The sequence below is a fragment of the Hyaena hyaena genome, unplaced genomic scaffold (assembly GCF_003009895.1).
Source record: "Hyaena hyaena isolate Hyena2069 unplaced genomic scaffold, ASM300989v1 scaffold_399, whole genome shotgun sequence".
Lineage (NCBI taxonomy): Eukaryota > Metazoa > Chordata > Mammalia > Carnivora > Hyaenidae > Hyaena > Hyaena hyaena.
Genome location: NW_024081033.1, coordinates 1,140,616 through 1,160,678, shown reverse-complemented (window position 1 = coordinate 1,160,678; position 20,063 = coordinate 1,140,616). Strand labels below are relative to the sequence as shown.

Below are 20,063 nucleotides of genomic sequence, written 5' to 3'. Positions count from 1 at the left end.
CTAAAACGTTTATGCAATAATTAAAGACTGAGGCAAAGAAACCAAAAGTCATTTTATAAGGCAAAGGATTGGCCAGGACTTCCAGTAAAAGTATTTATTGCGTTATCCCGAAAACTTCCCAGAAAAAGTCAATGTGCCTCAGTTTCTTGGTTTCTTGCTATTAATTCCAAACAGAACACCTTTAAGAGGAATAGGACTGGTTACCATGGAGAAAAGGGGTCATCCGACAGAATCTGAGGAGAGGCTCATCAGAAAGTAAGCAACCTCCTCCTTCGGAAGACTGGCCCCCAGCTCACCCAATGACATTTCTCCATGTGTTGAGACTCCCTGCAAGGTCAACTGGCATCCTTCTCGCTCTCTATATGGCTGGTGTGTTCACGGCTGCCTTCATGCCTCCCTCTGTCTCCGGAGGGCCTGTTCATCAATCACCCCAATTCTCTGTCTTCCTCCAAGCTCACCTCTCCTCTGTCTGACCCCAGCAAATTCTGGTCTTTTGTTTTTTTTCTGAGCTCTCTTATGACCTGTACACTCAATTAACATGAAACAATTAGCAAGTGTATTGACAGGAGCAGCCCCAGTGAATGATTCCCTAAACGTCTTCCTTGTTGGGGAATCATGCGGAGACAGGAAAAGGTCCCTCCTTCCTTTCTTTCCTTCCTCCCCTCCTTCTTTGACTTTAGTATTTATTAGACCCCTACTTTACATAAAGCACTGTTCAAGGATTCTTCATGCACTGCCTCACGTAATCTCCTCACAAACCTCTCTAGAAATATCTACCAATCCAACTCTGCTCCTCTCTGGCTCTCCAGTGTCTTTTCATGGTGTCATCACCTACTCAGTCCCCTGGTATTGTGTTTGGCTCTTCCCTCCTCCTCAGACCGACATCCAGCAAACTGCCAGTTCCGTATCTCAGATCTGTCTCCTTCTTTTGATTCCCCCTGCCCTGATTATCTCTGCTAGACACAAGAGCCTCTTCATAACTGGTCTCTCCCTGCAACCAGGTTATCATTCTACACATGAGTTGGTTGATATCCCTGCACTCATCCAAAACTATGTGATTCCTATTGTCTACATAATATAACCTGAGTTCCCAAGTTTGACCTTAAAGGATTGTTGCCTTTCACATCCCACCACCTATTAAAGCTTATCTCCCAAACATGTAAAGTTTCTTCTGATTTTCCAAACATACCAAGCAATTGTACTCTTCCAGGGTTTTGTTCATGCTGTTTCCACTGTGTGCAATGGCGTTCTCCCATCTCTGTCCTAGAATAGCATCTTCGTTCTTAAACTTAGCTCAAATGCCACTTAACTCCCCCAGGTCGAAATTGATTGTTCTTTCCCCCGAACTTTCCTAGACTCAGTTGTTTATGCTCTGAAGCGGCCTCTAGATCATAAAATACTGCAGGGTAGAGATAGTATCTGTTTTTCTTAGCATTCCAATGCCATGCCCCAACCACGCCAGTAGTCCCTAAGCAAGAGCAGGAATGAAGTTGCTAGCACTGGTAAGGGAGTTTACGAGCTACTATGGTCTTCCAACTGTTCCTCAGAACTCCAAGCTCACAGACATTTATCAAGTACCCACTGGGTACACAGCACGTCGGCAGAAGCAAGCCAGTTAGTGAGCCATGTGCTTTTATAATGCATCTTTTAAGGACCTACTCACCTTCCTATGCTAAGCGACCAAAAACACCATTATTTGAAGATGTATCCACTCTTGTGGATCAGCAATCATTCACAGAACTTCCCTCCACCACTGGGTATAGCAGAGGTAAGACCTCTACATTTCAAAAAGCATCAAGAAAAGAAGGCTCCCAACTCTAGAAATCAGGGCTGTTTCTTCCTTCCAGGGCAGGGAGTGGGTTGTTATGGAAAATAAAGGCATTTATCTCTTAGGAGTACTGATTCTCAAACCCCATAATTTATGCAACTTCAGTTATAAAGAGCATGTAAAGCCATGAAGTGGCTGAGAAAACTAAAAATTTTATTACCTAGTAAGTTCTGCTGGCAGATGAAAACTTTTTTTAAGGGATGGTAATTTTTTGTTTGAAGACCAGTAGTTTGGTAGCAGCTGGGCAAATGTTTCTGAAGAGCCCAATGTGAACTATGACATAAAGTGACCACATGTCCCAGCCTGTCAGGGAGCATCCTAGTTTACACCTGCTGTCCCTGCAAAATTATTAATAGTGCCCCCCCCTTACTCTCATCACTGTCCCAGTCTGGATGATAAATTACATGACCGCTCTATTACGAGTGTACTGTCAGACTTCAGGGCCTGTCCATACAAAGTAAGATGGTTTGCTCAAACACACCAGGGAGCTGATGCTGAGAAAACAGGCAGAATCCAGGCTTCCTGACACCAAGCCCAGGCTCTATCTCAGAGACCATATTTCCTCTAAGTTGTTTCCTCATGAATTAATCAAGAAAAACACTTTGAGAAATGGTAAAGATGCGTGAGTATGATTTCCACAAACTAGCCACTACAATTTAGTTGGGGAAATAAAGTACAGGTATATTCAATAATTAAACACATTCAGAAATATTTACCAATATGGTGCTAATTGTGAAATTCAAATGACAATTTTAAAAGGAGACAGAGAAGAGAAAAACTCTCCCTGAGCTTCAGGCATCAGGGGAAGTCTCTGGAAGACGAAACTTGAACTGGGCCGCAAAGGAAGGAAAAAGAAGAAAGGAGAGAAAAATGCATTTTTCTTTGGAAAACAATAAAAGTAGAAAATAATCAAAATTGGGACAGGAATAAACCACTTAAGTGATCCTACAAGCATCACTACTTTCTAGTCCAGAAGACAAAAACATGACAAAAGAAACATAATGGTCTATGTGGCTTTCCCAAAACCTGGCAGTGATATAAGTCACAGTCATCTGATCGAGGTGTCTTGGAACCAGACAAGTGCTAGCTGTTAGATGACAGTGCTCCTCCGTGTGATGTGGTGAGAAAAAAAGTGGCCACCTTTGAGTTCTATCCCCAGCCTTTTCACTAACTGGCCAAGTGTCTGTGGGCAAGCGGTTTCATCAGTTTTGAGCCTTAGTTTCCTCAAATAAAATGCTAGGGCTGGATGAAATCATCTCTAAGAACCTTTCCATCTCTGGCAATTCATGGCCCTCTACATTCAACCTGAGCTTTTGTTTAGTATGTTCTAGGTTTAGCTCAATAGTGGATGTCAATTTTCAGCAAAGAGCAAACATGGGGCTGATCCTATGGGTTCCTTCCCACTACAAAGATGTGAACTTCTCAAGAAAACATCAGAGAGCTAAGCTAGGGACCAAGAAAGGAGGGGAAATAAGCACAGCCTATAGCAATGAAGATAAAAACTGAAATCAGAGCTTTAATGAAAACTTGACTCCATAGTGCCCAAAGGGAGTTTCAGACTTACACAAGTGTCCCTAGAGATCAGGGAACAGTGATTAGATTCTAACGCCCATGAAGGGGTATGGTCTTGGTCCTGTATGAGGCGGAGGAGGGGGGTGGGCAGAATTGAGCCCCCTTCATAAACCACAAAGCCTTAAAAAGCCACCTTATCCATTAAAAAGAAATGAAAAGCACTCGGCCCACAGAGCCAAAAATGAAGGGCAGAAAATTTCCTTATATCCAGAGTTCAGGACATCTTTGCAAAATGAAAACCCTAAACATGACCCACATTCAATGGAAGGATGAGAATTTACATTATCAATACATGTAGGCGTAGGAGTCCCATGATAAGAAATGAATGTAAACACAATTCCAGGACCATTGAGATTCCCTAATCTCCAGAAAAAAACAAATATGTGGCCACCATGTAGGACACTGTCACAACTCAGGACTGAAAAGATTCCTACAGAAAAGAAATCTGTGTGAGATGAACTTGCAAGAACATGCGCACACACACACACACACACACACACACACACACGGAAGTAAACCACCATGAGGGACAGTCATAAAGGGAAATTTTGAACAACTCAAATCCAAAGAACTGGAAAAATACTAGAATCTGAAACGGCCTATAAAATAAGATTGCTTAAAATTATTGAAGTAATATAAGAAAGACTAAAAACCATAAGGAAACAATAGGAGTAAATAAAGAAAACAGGCAGACTTGAAAACAAAAACAAAACAGAACTCTTAAAAATAACTCAACGGAAAAGTTAGACAGTAGAATAACACAAACACAGAATGAGGGAAATGGGAGAAATTTGAGGAAATCAACCCAAATGTAACAAAGGATTTCCAAGTAAAAATGGAGAATCGAACACACTGTGCCTAATATTGGTCTCACTTGCTTGGGACGCTAACATTTCCTTGCGAGGGAAACTAGGGAAAACAACCATTTAAAAGACAAAAACCTGCAAGGATAGGCAGAACAGGTGAAGAGAGAATAGTAACAAGATTTTGGAAGATGAAAAAGAGATGGACAAGCAGGAATAGATTTAGCAGATCAAAGGAAGCTCAATTCTAAACTAGGAAAAAGGAATTCTAGGAGCCAACCAGCAGAGGCTCTGAAGGCCTAGGAACAGATACCACTAGTTACGTCTGGAGCCAGGGAGGGGGAAAGAGAGAAAGCGTGATAAAATAAGGAGAATGAAGAGAAAGATTTGTAAGAGCCAATTGTATTTCCAGATCCCAGGTCCTCTCCTCAACTCCATCCTGCTGAGCTGCAGCCTCTATCCCAGTGGGCACAACCGGAGGTTTGGTCTCCGGAGAGAAGATTCCTGGATCAGGAGGTGTCCTCCATCAAATGAAAGAAAGTTGCATTTGGAATGCTGACCCCTCTAAGTCTTGTTTCACCCCGCAGCTCTCAGCTTGCACAGGCAGATCTTTACCTTCCATGTGAGGCTGAAAGAGTGTTCTCTGGAGATTCTGACCATTCCCGAGACTCCCCATCTGTAGAGGCTGACTTTAGGAGATCCCCCAACAAATGGCACATACATATTATTCCACAGCGATGCTCAAAGTTAGCGAGCCCCTCACACGACCCCAGAGCTTCTAATAAGCTTATGAGTTCTTCAGTCTTGAATAAAGGCAGACAACCAAGGATTACCAGACATGCAAGGAGAGCCTTGGCATGAAAAACAGAGTTCAAAAACAGACAAAAAGGGAAAGGTAATGGGGGAGGAAACAGAGATCATGAATGGAGAAGAAAATTTCAAGAGATTAAATTTTTTTTTCTCAGAAAGCTAAGAGAATGTTACACACATGAAAACAGAACACAATGCTTTAAAAAAACCCAACTATTTATAGATGAAAAGAGGAAATTTAAAACAATAACAGAAATGAAAACCCAATAGGCAGGTTGGAAATTGAAGTTTAAGAAACTGCCCCAAATAAGAGCAAAAAGATAAAGAGATGGAAAACAGGACAGAAAATATGAGAAAACTGGAGGATTGGTCTAGAAAGTACAACACCCAAATAATAGGTGTTCTGGAAAGAAAGGCTGGAGCTGGTAGAAGAAAATATCAGCAGACTGAAAGAACACATTGAGTGCTCAGTACAACAGATGCAAACAGACTCACGTAGAGGCAGTTATTATAAAATTTAGAATTCGGGGGAAAGGGCAAGACTATACGTTCTGGGGAGAAAGAAGAAAAAGATCAGATATGAAGCATCAAGGGTCAGAATGGGTTTAACCTTCTACCCACAATCCTGGGAGTTAGCATACATAAGAGCAATGTCTTCAAACTTCAGAAGAAAATTTATTTTTGACGTAGAGTTCCTTAGAGTTCCTTGTGCAAACCATCAAGAGAGAAGAGAGCATAAAGACCTTTTGAGACATTCAAAATGTGGACGTATCTCTTGTGGGTCCATTTCTGATAGGAAAGGCAGGCTGGGAACCACAAAATGAGTGGGTGAAAAAAAGAGGGAATTTTATGCAATTCCACAAGAGACTAAGGCAGAAGATGATGGGGTCCCAGACAAAGAGGGCAGTCCATCCAGACTGGGCCAGTGGATCAAGAGAAAGACATAACTGTGGGCCGCCACTACTCCGCTAGGTTTTAATTCTCATAACTTGCTGGGGTGTATGTTACCTCAAACAATGGAGTAAATCACGAGAGGGGACCCAGCTCAGAAGAAAGGCAATGGGAAGTACTAGAATAATAAGACAGATCCCAGGCCTAGAGAAAAGTCCAGAGAAAAGGAAAACGGAAGTCTGCAGAAAGGGTATCACCAAGAAAATAAGTGGAACCAACACATTACAGATGTGATCAGCCTTGTGGAAAAAAATGTACTTGGGGGTGTGCAAGGGCGAGGGGAAATGTGCAAGAGGTATGAAGAACTTGTGAAGGAAATGAAAAAAAAAAAACAATACAGATTTTAACTTCATGAAAATAAACAGCTCAGCTGATAGTGGGATTTTCATAGGCGAAATAGTGAAAACCCTCACAACTGCCTTAGCCCAAAATTGCAAATACAATTGTACTGGGAGAAAGTACAGGGGAAGTAGTGGGTACAGGTACATGAGAGTGCTAGGTCTCTATTTACTAGAATCAAGTTATGGCATCATGAAGAAAACTGGTCAAACAAAAACAGTGTAGACATTATTTAGACGTGGAGATGTATATACGCCGGAAGAAAGAAGATCAAAATATAGAAAGTGATGTTCCTCAGGAGGGGGTCGGGGGGAAGCAGGGTAGAGTCGAATTTGTTCCCATAGAAATGAAGGAAACAGCACATAGGTAAATGTTTTTGTCTATGTTGTTTGTGGAGACATAAAACTGAAAATGACTTCAGTGTTCACCAACAGTGGAACAGCTGGATAAATTATAGACCAGCCATACCACAGATTTACTTCACATTTATTTATTCATTTAAAGTTTATTTATTTATTTACTTATTTAAAGTTTATTTATTTTGAGAGACAGAGAGAGAGAGCATGTAAGCAGTGGAGGGGCAAAAAGGGAGGGAGACAGAGAATCCCAAGCAGGCCCCATGCTGTCAGTGTGGAGCTCGACCCGGGGTTCGAACTCATAAACCGTAAGATCAAGACCTGCGCTGAAATCAAAGTCAGACACTTAACCAATGGAGCCACCTAGGCGCTCCTACTTAGCTATTCTAAAAAAAAATAGTTATTTCAGGGGTGCCTGGCTGGCTCTGTGGGTTAAGCATCTGACTTCAGCTCAGGCTCATGGCTTGTCGGTTTGAGCCCCATGTCAACACAGAGCCTGGAACCTGCTTCAGATTCTGTGTGTGTGTCTCTCTCTGCTCCCCACCCCACTCCACCACTCATGCTCTGTTTCTCTCGCCTTCAAAATAAATAAACAATAAAAATTTTTAAAAATGGTTTAAATGGTTAAATTTGTATCTACTTATCTGGAGGGATATTCTTAATTTACTAAGAAAGGTTGTAAAGTAATGCGTACGGTATGATGGGATGTTTTGCAAACAGAAACAAAACACTGCTATTTACTTTATATGGATATATATGCGCCGTGTGGTTATATGAGCTTCAATAAATGTGTGGAAGGACGCATGCCAGATGTTAACGGTGCTTACCTTAGGACAAGAATGGAAAGGTTAAGGGGAGATTAAGGAAAAAAATCAACCACAGGAAAATAGCAACGTGGAAAATATTAAAAAACAGGTAGGAGACATAAAGAAGAGAATATCAAAGTGTAACATAAATGTAACAGAGGGCTAAGAAAGATATAACAAAGACTACTGGAGAGAGGCAGTACTTAGAGATTATGATTGAGAATTTCTCCGAATTGATGAGTATTAGGAAGCCTTAGATTCAAGGAGCATAGGGAATCCCAGACAGGATTGTGTTGAAACTACAGATAATCAGACAAGAACAAAAGGAAAAATAACAACAATAACAAAAAGACCCTGTAAAGCCATTAGAGAAGAAAAACCAGACACCTCTAAACAAATGATAGATTAGCATAACTACACCTTGTCAGTGGTAGGTATTGGAAGGCAGTGAAATAATAATTTCAAATGCTGAGGAAAAATAATCTACATAGAATTCTATCCCTAGAAAGTTATTATCCAAGACTGAGGATAAAAATTAAAGATATTGGCAGACAGAGACGGAGAGTGATAGCTTAACATTCCCAAACCTTTTGTGAAATAACTACCCAAGGATTTACTTCAATAAAAAGGAACTTGAACTCAGAAAGGATGAACAGAATTCAAGAACCAATATCAGGAACATTTCCTGAGGGTTAACTCTATATATTACTGTATACCAGGCATTAATTCTAAGTGATTTACAATAAAATTGAAATTCAAACTAAAGTAGTTTGCTTCTGGTTTTCATACTCTTACCCACAGTATAAATAAAACGGCATATGTGTTGATACATTTTAAAAAGTAGATTTGTAAAAAAAAAAAAAAAAATGGTCGGGGACAAAAAGAAACAAAATGATAGATGATAAAATATTCAATGGTGTCATATCAGACTATGAGAGGAAAAAAACTTCGCTGAAGTGTTCTAAGCAGTCTGTTACATTATTTGAGAAGAAAACAGAGATACAGATCAACTGTTTTTTTTCATGCTTTTTCAATTTATTTTTTGAGAGAGAGAGAGAGCAACAGAGCACAAGTAGGGGAGGGAGACAGAGAATCCGAAGCAGGCTCCAGGCTCTAAGCTGTCAGCCCAGAGCTCAATGCAGGGCTCGAACTCGTGAACTGCGAGATCATGACCTGAGCTGAGGTCGGATGCTCAACTGACTGAGCCACCCAGGCGTCCCCAGGTAAACTTTAATTTCAGACTTTTGGACTGAAATACAATGTTTAAGGTTTAAGGGTAGCAGCTAAAAGAACAGAAACACCTACATTACAAATCAAGAGGAAAACAGCATTTTAAAAAATGGTAGAACTGTATTTCTTGTGTCTGGGACACAAAGTGAGAAAGAAATCCCAAAAGAAGGAAGGTGGGCAAAGTCTGGAGCCCCAGTTAGAGGCAGGACTGTATCTGCGGGCTCTTCACATAAGGAGAGGGCGGGCTCTTAATACGTCATTCCCTTTGTTTCTCCCCTGGGCTTCTCGAGCTTCTTGAAGATCTTCCCGATGATGATGTCACATAGCAGAGCAGAGGCGCTCTGGGTCTCCGAGATGGGCAGCCACAGTCCTAGTGTCTCATCTAGCTCTGGCACCAGCTCTGGAGAATCACCCCCACGGGACTGCTTGGCCACACTGCTCCAGTGCGAGGAGTCCTTGGAGACTGGAGTGGGGGGCGCTTCCAGCTAGGTGTGAAGGGTGGTCTCTCCAGCTCACACACCTCCTGCTGCACAGCCACTGCAAAACTGACACTGTCCTCGTTCTGAGGTATCTCCAGCGGCACAACCAGGTGGGGACCAGGCTGACTGCTCAATGACATCCTGGGTCTCGGGGGCAGGTGCTGCAGGAGGGTCATGGTCTTCTTGCCATTCACTGGGCTACTGGGAGAGCCTTGGCCTTCAGCTTGCCCTTTCATCTCCTAATCCATATCTTCCTTCTCCTGCGGCTTCTGCTCTTCGTTCTCTTTCCCCTTGACAGGATCAGGCACCAGGACATCCAGGGGCCTTCAGATTGCTCAGGTTAGCTTCAGTGAGAGCTGGATCCTTTTAAACATGTTTCCAGCTCAGAAGTCTTTGTGGGGAAATAGCTCCTGAGTAGGTCCTCTGTCTTCATGGAGCACAGTCACCTATGCTTGGGATGCAGGCTGGACCCTGAGCGTGGCCATGGCCCAGGGGCCTAGTGCCACACGAGGAGCAAGCAGTGGGCACAGGAAAGGGAAAGCAAGATCAACAGGAAAACTCAAGTCATCTAACAGAAGACAGAATAGGAAGAAAAAACAAGTAAAGAAGAAGTATGGCATATAGAAGACATCTGGATTCCCAGTGAACTCCAAATACATGACTTATCAAATAAATGTAAATGGCTTAAAACCCATCCACTAAAAGGCAGAAATCTTCAGACTGAATTTTGTAAAACTCCAGCTGTTTACAAGACAGAAGCCTAAAATATAATGTCATGGCAGGGATACACATAAAATAATGTGTTTAAATATAAGTGGTCCCTACAAATAATAAATATGCAATAAATATTTCTTTTAATTGAATGAATAAATGAATCCGATAAAACAGACTTCAGAGCCAAAAGCATTTGGGGTGATATAAAGAGTCATTGCTTAATGATAAAAGGATATATTCACCAAGAATCCTTCTGTGTACCTAACAGTACATTGTCAAGTACATATAGCAAAAACTGAGTTAATTATATGAATGTAACAATTCAAAATTATAGTGAGAGATTTTAGCACACATCTCATGAAATCAATAGATCAAACTAAAAAATAGAAAATATACAGATTTATAAAATACATATTATAAACTTCATCTAATGGGTATGGAAAGAGAATACTCCACCCAAGAAACAATACACATGACATGTTTACAAAAATTGACCCGGTTCTAAGCCACAGGCAAGTCCCAACAAATTTCAAAGAACTGCTAACATTCAGACCACAATCATCAACCAAAATACAATAAAACTTGAAATCAATAACAAAACCACAGTCACCAAGCCCCAGTACATTTGAAATTTCAAAAACACACTAAGTTACTAATATGAAATAGAAATGAAAGTAACAAAACATTTAGAATTGAACAATAGTCGAGACTTCAGATTTCAGTAGAAGGAAGGCTTAGCATTAAGTGCAATATCAAAAAACAAGAAAAATTCAAAATTAAGAAGATAAGGAGCAATAAAATAAAGACGATAGAAGCAAATTCTTTTTTCACAAATGGATAAAGTAGGAGAATGGCAATAATAATAACAACAAGTCAATAAACTAAAACCAAAGAAGCAATATAGAGCGAACAGAAAACAAAGATGGATTCTTTAAAAAGACTAATAAAATAAGTAGATACTCAATGAGAATGAGTAAGAGAAATAAAAAAAGGTACAAATAAACACTATTAGGCATAAAAATCCTGTAACTATAAATACAGTAATTATTTTTTTAAGTATGAGAATTCTGTTCTCTGCTTTAAAAGCAATAAATCTAAAAAACAGATGAAATAAAATATCTCCCAGGAAAAATGTTACCAAAATCGACACACAAAAAATAGAGAAACAGCAAAAGCTCCTGAATGTATTTTTATAAAAGTTCAGTCTAGAGCTGGATTTTAGAAATAGACTGACAGTACAAAAGGGGAAAATGAGAAGTCAATCTCAGTTCAAAATATCAAAGCAAAAATCCAAAATAATCAGCAAACATAACCAGGAGTATAGTGTGTGTGTAAATATATACTATTTCTCTAAAATTATATGTTTTCAATCTGATATATATCATGTATCACATGTATTTATCACATGATTAATATGTGGTATGTGTGAGTATATGTGCATATTTGTGATGATTTGGTAGAGTTTATCCCAGAAGCTCAACGGAGATTTAATTCTCCATTACATTCTGCTAATGTAATTCAGCACACTGACATATGACAAAGGAAAAACTATATAACCATGTTAGTATGCAGAAAAAGTATTTAGTGAAATTTAACACCCATTCACATTTTTAAAATGTAATAAAATACCAAGCCAACCAAGAACAGAAGGAAGTTTTAACTAAGAAGTAGTTTCTGTGAAGAACCTACAATAAACTTTAGGAACATATTTCCTTTAAAGTCAGGAACTAGACAAATAGGCTTTTTTCCATCGCCCCTCCATTCATCATTGTGTGAGATACAGGGCTGATGCAATAAAACAAGAAAAAGGAGTAAGAGAAATAAGGATTAGGAATCGAGAAACAAAAGCAGCATTATTTGCAGATGATAAGACTGTCTACACAGAGAATCCAAGAGAAACTACAAGCAATTACAAGTAATGAGAGAGTCCGGCAAGAATGCCAGAGACAGGATGAATATACAAACACTCATGACGTTCTTATCAGCAACAATCAATTAGAAAATGTAGTTTTTAAAAGATTCCATTAGCAATAGCAATAAACTATGACAAATCTAGGAATGAATCTAAAGCAAATTACTAAACTTCACTGGAAGTCATAAGACCTAAGTAAACAGGGGCGCCTGGGTGGCTTAGTCGGTTAAGCGTCCGACTTTCGCTTAGGTCATGATCTCGCGGTTCCTGGGTTCGAGCCCCGCGTCGGGCTCTGTGCTGACTGCCAGCTCAGAGCCTGGAGCCTGTTTGTCTGTGACTCCCTCTCTCTCTGACCCTCCCCTGCTCATGCTGTCTCTCTCTCTCTCTCTCCTAGAAATAAATAAAAATATTAAAAAAAAAAAAAAAAAACAAAAGTAAACAGTGATCTATAGTGCGCTCAGAGATTTGGAAACTCAACATCAATATCTGCCTTTTAAGTTAATATATAAATCTAATGTAATTCATACTAAAATCCCAGAAATCTTTTTCATAAACATTTTTACCTGGCTTAAAAATTCACACAGAAGAATTAAGGTCAACGAAGAGCCAAGATAATATTGAAAAAGTATAAGGTGGGCACTTGTCCTCGTAGATATTAAGACATTAACTAAAGCATTGTAATTCAGGCACATTAGGGTTGGGGCAGATATAGATACCGTAAACCGATTCAAAAGAGACAGCCCCTTCATGTATCAAAACTTGGGATGGGACAGAGGTAGCATTATAAACCTGTGGTTAAGTACTGAACTAATTCATAGATGGTTCCGGGACAATTGGTTATTCATAGGGGGAAAAATTTATCTCACACTCACACTGCATCCACAAAATGGGTTCCAAGAGAATTAAAGTTAACTTTCAAAGACTGAGAACACAATACAGTCACTATTTTTATAATCTCAGGCTGGGGAATGACACGATAGAAATAAAAAGAGAGAGAGAGAAAAGGTTGCGATAAATTTGATTTTGAAACTCTTGTGACAAAAGACACTAAAAGACAAAGCTTAAAGGCAAGAAATATCCTGAGAGACAGAAGACTTTTTTAGAAAATCCAGTTGGACTACATCAAAATAAAAGACTTATGCACAGCAAAGAAAACAATCAACAAAACTAAAAGGCAACCTACAGAATGGGATAAGATATTCACAAATGATATAGCAAATAAAGGCTTAGCATCCAAAATATATACAGAAATTATACAACTCAACACCAAAAACACCTCCCAAACCATCTGATTTAAAAATAGGCAGAATACGGGCACCTGGGTGGCTCAGTCAGTTAACCACCTGACTTCAGCTCAGGTCATGATCTTGCAGTTTGTGAGTTTGAGCCCTGCATGAGGTTCTCTGCTGATAGCTCAGAGCCTGGAGCCTGTTTCAGATTCTGTGTCTCCCTCTCTCTCTGCCCTTCCCCTGCTCGCGCTCTGTCGGGCGCAAAAATAAATAAACTATAAAAAGGTTTTTTTAAATGGGCAGAATACATGAACAGACATTTCTCCAAGGGAGACATACAGATGGCCAAACAGACACATGATGCTCACCATCACTCACCAGGGAAATGCAAATCAAAACCACAATGAAATATCCCCTCACACCTGTCAGAATGGCCAACATCTAAAACACAAGAATCAAGTGTTGGCCAGAATGTGGAGAGAAAGGAACCCTTCTGCGCTATTGGTGGGAATGAAGACTGGTACAGCCACTGTGGAACACAGTATGGAGGTTCCTCAAAAAATTAAAAAGAAAACTACCATATGATCCAATGATTTCATCACTGGGTATTTATTTACCCATAGGATATGAAAACACTAATTTAAGAAGATATATGCACCCTTATGTTTAGTGCAGAGTTATTTACAATAGCCAAATTATGGAAACAGCCCAAATGTCCATAGATAGATGAATGGATAAAGCAGATGTGGTGTGTGTGTAAAAAAAAAAAAAAATCTACACAATGGAATATTACTCAGCCATAAAAAAAGAATGAAATCTTGCCATCTGTAACAAAATGGAAGGATCTAAAGAGTATAATGCTAATGAAATAGGTCAGTCAGAGAAAAACAAATACCATATGATTTCACTCATATGTGGGATTTAAGAAACAAAACAAATGAACAAAGGAAAAAAACGAAAAACTGAAAAAGAGACTTTTAACTACAGAGAACAAATGGATGGTTACTGGAGGGGAGGTGTGGCGTGGGGATGGGCAACGGAGACTAAAGACTACAGTTTTCATGATTAGCACTGAGTAATGTATAGGGCTGTTGGATCACTATATTTTGTACCTGAAAACTAACATAACACTGTATGTTAACTGTACTGGAATTTTTTTAAATCCAAGGTTTTTAAGCTGTAAGGAAAAAAACAACCCACTACAAAAAAAAAAACCAAATTCCATAAACTGGTAATATGTAGAAAAAGAATCTTAGTCACCAACGTTCATGAGAAAGATCATCAGAAATGAGAAATAAAAACCAATACCACAGTGAGATACTTTTACCATCTATTAGATAAGCAACATATGAAAGCCTGATGCTGCCACACTGGAGAAGGCACAGGGTGAGGAGAACCCACTCACACTGCTGGGAGAGTGATCTAGCAGCATCTACCAAGGTTGATGTTTCTGCCCTCAGACCCAAAATTGTACACTTGCATCTATACGTTTGATAAGGGATGACATCAAGGTGAAGCAGAAAAGAGACTAATTGTAACATTTTCTGCAAGTAATCTTTTTTTAAGAAAAGATTTTATTTTGGGGGCACCTGAGTGGCTCAGTCCATTGAATGTCCAACTTCGGTTCAGGTCATGATCTCGTAGTTCGTGAGTTTGAGCCCCGCATGGGGCTCTGTGCTGACAGCTCAGAGCCTGGAGCCTGCTTTGGATTCTCTCTCTCTCTCTCTCTCTCTCTCTCTCTCTCTCTCTCTCTCTCTCTCAAAAAGGAATAAACATTCAAAAAAAATTTTTTGAGATTTTAAAGTAATCACTACACCCAATGTGAGGCTCGAACTCACAACCCAGAGATCCAGAGTTGTGTGCTCTGCAACTGAGCCAGCCAGGCACACCTGAAAAAAATCTTTTTAAAATGTGGTACACACACACACACACACACACACGCACACGAAAAACTCTTCCACGTGTGTGCAAAGATGTGCATGTTGTAGCATTATCTGTAATGTCACTAAGTTAGAAACAACTCTAATATCCTTCAAAAGGGCATTTTAAAAATTAAAAACCACCTTACTGTTCCTCCTTCGACTGAATACTATATGTCATAGAACATGGATGAGGCAGAGGTACATCTTTCTCAACAGATTAATCTTATAATGCAGAACACAAACCCAATGAGATCTCTTTCGATAAAGTTTAAAAATGTTTAAAAATACACCCATGGTCTATGGACACACATATATGTAAGAGATGCACTCACACATGGTAATAATAAGCATCAAATTTAAATCCAAGCTGGGAAGCTTGGAGAAAGGAGGAGAGGGATGGGACCAAAAAGGGCTCTCTCTCTCTCTCTCTCTCTCTCTCTCTCTAGATGGGTGGGAAGATCTAAAGCACATATGGCATCAAGATACGACAAAACTAATAACACACACGAATTTGCTATCTTATTTTCCCTATTTCCTGTTGATCTGACATCGTTCATGATAATTAAAAAAAAAAAAGTACTGTGTTTTTCACATTTTACAGATATTAGTAGAGTCATCACTTGTCCTCGGAGCCCTGGAGGCGGACAGGACAAGTATCACTATTATCCCTGACAGATGATGGGTGAGGGAGGGGCGGGCAGGAGGGCACATGGCTTCGCAGTCACCCTGTGAGGACCGCTCGCTCCGCTCGTTCTGTGATTTACATAACGCAGGGAACTGGAAATGGGCACAACTTAGGGTAGGGTAGGCGGATGAAGGAGAAGACAGCCTCTTCCCTTCTGGAACAAACCGCAGCCTGAGGAAGGGCAATGACATAAGCTGATCAAAAAGGGGAAGGAGACAGGCTGCCCCGGTCATCTGACAGCTTTTTCAATGAATCGGTCATTCATTCGTGGAGAGGCTGACCATTCGCTGTGCACCTGGCGGGGAAGGAGGAAGTGAGAAAAGTGACCTCGGTGCCGGTCACTTCGCCTTCAGAGCACAGTGCCCGGTGCAAACAGGATGCTACACTGGGGACGCGAGCCTTGAGATCCCGTCCCGGATCGGTCCCTCATGGGCTCTGGTTTCCAGCTCTTCTCATTTCCAACTGAAAAGGTGGACTGCCATCTCGAGGCCAGTGAAATTCTAGACTCTACCTTCCCTGTTGTTCAGGAATTGTTTTCCCTTTTCTTCTAAAATTCCAAGGAGAGCTTCTGCGTTTAGTATCCGCACACGGTTTTGAGGCTGAGTCCTGGACGTGTCCCAGCTACGTTCTTTCCCCCCGGTGACATCCGCAAAATGGCCAGTCATAGTACTGGGTGTCTGGAAGCCAATGCAGGCTCCTCCTCTGGCCCGCTCCCTAGCGCCGCCCCTGCCCGGGGTGTCTGTGAGCTGTTAGGCATGGAGGTCCAGGACTGTAGCTTTAACCGAGCAGCAAGTAATATGCTCCATCCCGCCCCTGCAGAAAGTACACGCCGAGGGAAGGGGGGAGGAGGGTCCCGACCAGCAGCTTCGCCCCTGAAGCGGCACCACGTGCACATTTCAGGCTGGAAATACGAAAGAATTTCCTGGCTGGAGGAACTGCCAAATAGTAGGGTGGGTAACCAAGGGAGGTTCCAGAATCTCCTCCAGAGATCTTTAGAAACTCGATACAACCTCACATATCGGAGACGACTTTTTTTTTTCAATCCTGCCTGGAGACAGAAGGAGCCGGTGCCCAATCGGCCCTGCTCTCAGGCACACGGTCCTTGCCTCCGCCTGCGCCTCTCGTTTGTATATATGCCTCCTGGACCATTTCCTTCCCCCTCGTGAAGCACGTGTACAGTCAGCCCTCGGGCTTGTTTTCATCCGATTCCTTGCCTTCACACCTTTCCTTGTTATTTTAGGGAAAGCCGGTCAAAGGTCAGGGTTGTCCAATTACCCCCACGGAGCTTGGCGGTCACATCAGATGCCCAGGCACAACAGAGCGAGGCTTCCAGTCCCAGCCTCGCCTCCGAAGCGGGTCGGAAACAAGAGAAAATTAGCTGTTGCTAACGACCCATTATAAATGAAAATATGATCCTAGTAATTGATTTTAAATAGATTTTTAAAAGAATCGTTGGCAGAATCTCACGACGAATACAGAGTTTCAAAAGCGTTCATTCCAGGGTTGGATTTTTTTTCCCCCTTTCTGCTGGCTTAAACCCCAAATGGCCAAGATCCGAGTCTGAATAAACAGTGTGGGTGGTGACGGCTCAGTGAGGCCCGGCAGAGGATGCAATCACTTTCTTACCCAGTTCAGCATTAAATCATGAGAAACTCGCCCGATCGCTCCCCAGAACTCACAGTCGCTACATGGAGGGCCACAGAGCGCGTACTTTCTCTGCATCTCGGGGGGGGGGGGGGAGGGGGATTAATTCTCCTCCCTGCGAATGTTTAATTATGTATAAAGTTCATTGACCCCACGGGCGGCTGTCAGATGATCTTGCGAAGGCCTGTAAAGGCATCCCAGGAATGCAGTGATGTGGGCAGAAACCCTGTGGATTCGTGCCACCAAATGCTTGAATCGGGATGGAATCAGCAGCCATCCAGAGAGGCTCCGGAGAAAACAGGACTTCAGGATAATCAGTCATTTAATCTTACCTACGCATTTCTAGGCCTTCAAAAGTGCGCGTTATAAATCAGAAACTCGGGAACAATCCCCCAGGGAGGGGGCCCATGACAACGGGGTGAAGTAAGTCTGTTTGCTGGTTACGGCCGCAGCTGGCTGGAAAATGCACGCATTCGCAATGTTTTTTTCCCCATTTTAGAGGTAATGCTTTCTGACTTCCCGGCTACCAACATGAAAAGAAAATGATGAGGCAATCCCATTCATAAATACACGGTGGGGCTCGAAGGAGACGGCAGAGTCTGTTTCTTTAGACAGTTTTGATAGAATACGGCCGTCTAGGACACATGCAGTCACTCTATCTCTTTTGTCAGTAAATGGCCCCCAAGTGTGTTCTTCAGACACAGAGGCTGGATATTCTTCTTCAGGCTGAAGGAAGGGAAGGGGACAGGCCAGGTGACCCTCCAAACCGCGTCTCTCTTGTACTCTCTATCTGGGGCATACGCCTGGCTCCTGGCACCCAGGCTATTGTGAAAGCGGGCCATGGGGAGGCAGGCTGGTTTGGGCTGCTTGGTAAGGAAGGGAAGGCCAGAGTCCCAGGGGACGCTGGGGTCAGGGGCTAGCTTGTCGGGGGAGAGGTCTCCTACTTAGAGAGAGGAAACAGAAAATAGTCTGTCTTGGTGCTTCCTAAGATTAAACCTACCTGTTAGGGGTCCAATATTTTATTTTCTTTCAGTAGCTTTCTCACTAAACAGAGTTTATCAGTCAAAATCCTACGCTTTCAGTGGGTAAAACTTGACAGGGTCGTACCCTAAAATACAACTGGGCTGCATTCTCTCTGATACCTTTATCATTATGAATATAAAGAAGGGGTGGCCAGAATTTAGTCAATGACGGTGGTCCTCTGATGGCCGCGAAATGGAAAAAGCCTCACCTGTGTCATAGTTAGACTAACCTGCAATTCTTGAGTCCTTTAGCAAAATCAGCCACTTAGATTTCGAGGGCACAGCGTTAAGTCTGGGTTCAATTCATGTTAATCCAATAGATATTTGGAAAACCCAAATAATGGAGTAGGCACAACTGGTGATCGAAAAATCAAAAAGGCACGAAACATGGGGCACCTGGGTGTCTCAGTCAGTTAAGCGTCCGACTCTTGATTTCAGCTCAGGTCACACTCTCATGGTTGTGAAATCGAGCCCTGCGCTGGGCTCTGTGCTGAGTGCGGAGCCTGCTTGGGATTATCCTCTCTCTCTCTCTCTCTCTCTGTGCACACCCCAAATACATAAATAAACATTTAAAAAACTTTTTTTAAAAAGGCACAAACCCGGCCCTCAGGCAGGTCAGAAATGAGGAGGCAGACATTAATCCCAATTGGGAGGGTTCCTGAAGCTTCCTGCATGCAGTGTTCCCAGGGTGTGGTGGCATTTGACCTGAACCTTTACCAAAAGCTCCATGCCCATTCGTACACTGTGGCATTCTGGAGAGGAAGAGATGTAACTGTCACTGAGTCACACTTATTCATGGCTGGGTTCTATAATTTCACCTTGTTTTTAATTCATCTGACATTTGAGAGGTTTCCTGTCAAGATCCCTTCTTCAAGGCCCATACCATTTACTATTACTTTGTTCAGTGAACAGTTAGTAAAGAAAAAAAAGAAGGAAGGCTTTCTTCAAATCTTTAAACATTTTCCAGAAATATGATTTCCCATAGTTACAGGGGAAACAGGCTTCCAGATAAAGAAATCTGAATGCTAGGTAATATCCTAAATTGCTTCCACCTTTTGGATACTACAATTTATAAATTCCATGAAGGAAATGACTCTTACTTCTCATGAAGTTCCCACTGGGAAATCGCTGTGAGCCACAGTTATGAAAGCGATACCCTATTACTGATCCCAATTCCTTCCCTTTGTCGGGGGGCCTCACCACCTCTAAGCCACAGAGCAGTTTAATTATTTCTCGTCTGTAGTACATGGTGCCACCTGGTCGGGTGGGTCTTAGAAAACGTGACTCTGTTACATTATAAGTTCTTGGATATCAGGGACCATTTTATTCATCTTTATATTCCCCCAGACTGTCTATAACATAGTTAGTGTTCACAAAATGAATGAGTAAATAAATATCCTGGCAAGAGTTGGAAAACTTTTTCAGTAAAGGGCCCTTGCAAATATTTAAAAATATATGGTCCCTATCATAACTACTCAACTCTGCTGTTATTACAGGAAAACAGACACAGCCAATCTGTAAACAAATGGGCATGGCTGTGTTCCAATAAAATTTTATTTACAAAAATAAGTGGCAACCCGGATTTGGCCCATAGGCCATAGCTGTTTGACCCCTGATCTATGGTGTTTTTCTTTGCCATAAACCTTAGTATGTTCTTTAAATGTTCATATATTTCCGATGAGTATCAATAATTACACAAAGTGCAGAAAACAGAAGTATTTAAGAGCTCTTTTGGCTTAGGTCATGATCTCCCAGTTTGTG

General features: G+C 41.5%; 1 protein-coding gene across 1 annotated transcript in view; it reads right to left on the bottom strand.

Moving 5' to 3' along the window:
• BCL2 (BCL2 apoptosis regulator) overlaps positions 1-20,063 on the bottom strand; it is a 181,379-nt gene that overhangs the window by 86,138 nt on the left and 75,178 nt on the right. The window lies entirely within an intron of this gene.